Source organism: Bison bison, unplaced genomic scaffold, assembly GCF_000754665.1.
Source record: "Bison bison bison isolate TAMUID 2011002044 unplaced genomic scaffold, Bison_UMD1.0 scf7180017864217, whole genome shotgun sequence".
In the NCBI taxonomy this organism is placed as follows: Eukaryota; Metazoa; Chordata; class Mammalia; order Artiodactyla; family Bovidae; genus Bison; species Bison bison.
Window position 1 is genome coordinate 4073464 of NW_011494789.1, and position 4326 is coordinate 4077789.

General features: G+C 54.2%; 1 protein-coding gene across 1 annotated transcript in view; it reads right to left on the reverse strand.

Annotated features, from left to right (window-relative positions):
- The window catches only part of PHYHIP (phytanoyl-CoA 2-hydroxylase interacting protein), a 12294-nt gene extending 9041 nt beyond the window's left edge, over positions 1–3253 (reverse strand). The window contains exon 1 of the mRNA XM_010845464.1: positions 3004–3253. The gene's annotated coding sequence lies outside the window, so the exon portion shown is untranslated. The remainder of the gene's footprint in view (positions 1–3003) is intronic.
- Positions 3254–4326: the final 1073 nt, after the last annotated feature.

Below are 4326 nucleotides of genomic sequence, written 5' to 3' on the forward strand. Positions count from 1 at the left end.
CCTCCACCCTGGGGGTGACTCAGCAAGGATCACCACGGAGGGGCTGGGAGCACAGGCACCATGGAGATGACATGAATCCACTGGTGGCAAGAGGGGCAGCAGGCCGTAGCTCTCTTGCACCTGTAACTTTTCAACTCCATTTTTTTCTTTTTCTTTCAGCAGATCCTGTGGTTACTTGACTCTTCAGTGACTAGTTTTTAACCTTTACATCTCTTGCAGGCCAACTACGTGCTAATAATTTCACAAACATCATCTCGTGCAAGCCTCACAATTATTATTATTGTCCCTATTTTACTGATTAAATAGCTGAGGTCGGGGGTGGAGGGTGGTACTAAGATGCCAAAGGCCACTCAGCTGGAAAATGATTGGAATGCAGGTCTAATTCCACAGTCTAAGCTCTTTATCTTTAAGCTAAGGTTCTGTCCTCTTGTGTGTGTGTGTGTGTGTGTGTGTGCACGCGTGTGTGTGTGATGCGTGATACATGTGTTATGTGCTTGTGTATGCCAGGTGCTCATGGTTCTACTGCTATTTATTTTTCCTCTTTCCATCCTTCCCTTTCAAGGAATTGCCTTCTCTCTCACCTCTTTCTATCCCTGGCTGCTGTTCCGGGTTTGAAAGGACCACAACATCATCACTCTCACCTGTACTGTAACTGGGACAAGCTGGCTCTGGCCTTGACTTTGGCCTGGCTCAAAGGACCTCTGAAGAACAGGGTGGGGAACTGAGAGGGAGGAGGAGGTGGCGGAGGGGTGCTGTCTCTGGGCCAAGAGCACATGATCAGACTCTGCCCTGGGGTGTGTTCTCCGTCCCCCACAGAGCTCCTGCCTTCCTCAAGCCCAGTGTCAGCACACTCAGATTTCTGGGGTGTCATCTCCTTTTCTCCCTGTCTCTCTCCCTCACCCAGGCGCTAACGGTGAGGGTACCTTGTACCTTCGAAAGCAGGTACTTCTAATTATAGCTCTCATAAGATCCAACCCACACTCTCCTGTCAATTAAGCCTGCTCGGGAGCCTGGCACCTCTAAATTAACCCATGGGCTGCCTGGGTAGCAGGCACAGGGTGAAGAATATGGGTGGTGGCTCCCACCAGTCCTAGGATGTCAGCTCAGTCCTTGCTTCATCTTAGCTTTCCACCCTAAAGTGTGTGCCTGCCTGTGATGAAATGCAGCCAAATGCCGGTGGCTCTGTGTACGGGAATCCTATGGTAAATAAGCACGGTGTTGCTCCCAGGTCCACCCCCGAATTAAACAGAATGGGATGGGCGTCTAGAAACAACTGCGTGGTAATAAAACAGTTGGTAATTCATGGGGACAGGTGTGGAGCGGGGGGCAGTTGCCATCCCTCGGGCTACCAGTGAGGAGCTCCCTGGGAGACACACGTGCCCCCTCAAATGCACCCACACACATGCACCCACACACACCAACGCAGACACACACAAACGCATCCCCCAGAGGGCCCAAGTGGCTGTCTCCCACCCACATGGGATGCAGTCTACGCTGACCCCGAGGGCGGACACCCACCCCTGCTCCCTTACTCCTGTTCTCATACTCTTCCCAGAGGCAGGGGCAGCCGTGTTTGGTGGTGGGATCTCCAGCACCTGGCTCTTCCTTTCCTCTCTCCAGTTCTAGGAGAGCTCAGATCTAGCTTTGGGGAGCCCATACTAGCTTTGGGGGTTGACTGTGAGTGACACTGGGAGAACAACAAAGCCAAGAGGACCAAGGATGGGCGTGCACCCAGGTCTCTAAGCCCAGATGATGGGGAAAGGCAGGGTTTGATGGACAGGCTGAGATAGCACCTGAGAAACACCCATGGTCCCATGTAATCCACCCTAAGACAAGCATTTACACACACCCACACGCAGAGGCACACGCACTGGATCTGCCCACCCACACCTACCACACATGGCTGCGCACACCTCCTCAGACATCCTTGTCCTCCTCACTCACCTATGCACTAAGGTCCCCTCCACCACCGTCTGCATTCTAAGAATGTCCTACAGCTGGCTCTCCACAAGCTGTCACCTCCACACAAACCCACGCATGTTCACATCCGCAGGCTCTCACACACACGTATGCACACACGCCTTCCCACAAGCCATATTTGGGGAAGAAAGGAGGCCACAGGCACTAACATGCATGCGTGCCACCTCCGCCTTCTTGCACACACGTGTGCATTCACACACACATCAACCTCTGCCCATATTCTGGTATTCTCGCTCACGGCTCCTCCGGGCTCAAAGCCACAGACTTGGAGAATGCGTTTGTCTCTGCCAGGCTCTGCCAGCCCCATCCTTCTCATGCCAACAGGTTTGCGCACCTACGCAGGTGGACCTACCCATGGACAGAGGTTTCTGCCCACTCTCTCCACCTCCATCCCTCCTCCTGCTCCGGAGTTGTGCCTCCCCACCTAGAAACCCTCTCTGGTCGCATGCATTCCCCTCCCCCAACAACAAGCACTCCCACACACATGACAAGTGATATGTCCATCCCAAAAATATACTGCCTCACATCACCCCCAGCCCACACAGCCCCCAAGCTACTCAGATAACTGGTCCCCCACACATGGACCTTACATGCGAAAGAAACGTATGTTTCCAGACACAACACGTGTGAACATAAGTGCAGGCAGACAGAACTATGTACGCAAGCAAGCCTCTAGTCCCCTGACAAGCAAGCACTCAAGCTATACACACTGATGACTCCAGGCCGCCCGTGCCTGTTCAGAGCAGCCACTGCATGCCAGAGGGAACGCGTCCCCCCCACCCTGTCCCCAGTGGCATCGCTGACTGCAGCAGAATGGTCACGGGGTGACAGTGGTGCCCCAGGGACTGAGTCCAGCTGTGAACCCCTTTGCTGAGCGCCCAAGGAAAGGGGGACAAGGTTGTCGTTCCTGGCACTCCAGGTGGGCACCGCGGGCAATGGCGGGACCCTGGTGCCCCCGGCTCCTAGCCCCTGGCCACGTCTCTAGATTGACAGCAGGATGTTCTGGGGAGGAAGAACACTCACCTGGCTCCACCGGGCTCTGCAGAGGGAGATCTGGATGGGAGGGAAGGGAGAGACCTCTGTGTGGACGTGCTCCTCAGGCAGAGGGGCAGCAGCCGGACGTCTAGGTCACAGTCAGCAGCACTCGCTTGCTCCCCTAGCTCCTTTTGTGACTGTCAAGGAGGCTTCTTCCATGCCCTGCCTGACTCTGCAGCGCAACGCTTCTGCCCCCGGAGAGGCAATGCTCCTAGCCGGGAGAGAAGCGAGAGCGAAATCAAAGCGGCGTGGAGGAGAGAGAGGCAGAGAAGGCGAGAAAGAACGAAAGAGCCAGACTGAATCTGGCTCCACCAATGGGATCAGTGGCTGCCCAGCGTCAGGTGACAATAAGCAAGCTTGGTCCCTGCTCGCCTGGGCTGCTGGGAGGGGGGAAAGGGCAGAGGGTCTCTTAGGGAGCTCAGTCGATGTCCTTGGAGACGGTGGCAGGGATCACCTTTCCCACATGCTCCCAGGACCGGCCGCCCCCAGAAGTCTCTCCAACACACCCCTGCTTGGGAATCTCTCACTTGAAGCAGCCCCTAAACTTCAAGATGCTGGGAGAGGGGTGGGGCTTAGCTTAAGGGCTCAGGAGCTCCGAGGCCTGGATTGTGATTGGGGGATGGGGAGGAGGAAGAGTACAGGGAAGAGTCCACCGGGAGTATGCGAGCTGCAGGGGGCAGGCATAGGGGGTCTGTTTACAGTCTGGATTCTTGCTGATCCATTGCTCCATTTTCTTACCAACTCTATCAAGAGCTATCAGACCTGCAGCTCCAGGGCCCCCTGATCATCTAGAGAGAATGGCTGGCTGTGTAAGTTCTCCAGGGAAAAAACAAGAGAAAGAAGTTGTGGGGCAGTGAAGGGATAGCAGAGACGAGGAAACGGGGGTAGGAGGAGCTCACAGAGCTTGGCGTGTTCCCATCTCAGCCAACTCCCTGGGCTCAGAAGAGCCCAGCCCTGAATACCTTGGCCAGAGAGATTATCATCTGCTCTCTGATTAACAGGAAGGTTTTCTATCACTGAGAAAGGAGGACCCCAAGGATGTCATGGTGAAAACACTCAAGGAAATCTGAATCAAGCAACCAACAGTGACAAAGAGTATGCAGGGTGTGAAAAAACACAGACTTTGCAGTCAGACAGATATATATGGTCAAAAATTCTTGCTCTGTCACTTTCTAGCTGGGTGACCTTGGACAAGTTACTTACCCTCTCAAGGCTTCAATTTCTGCATCTGTTAAGAGGAATAATGACACAAGCTTGTTGTCATCACTGATGAGAAATTTTGTAAATCATGAAGCTGTGGCTGGTCCAGGA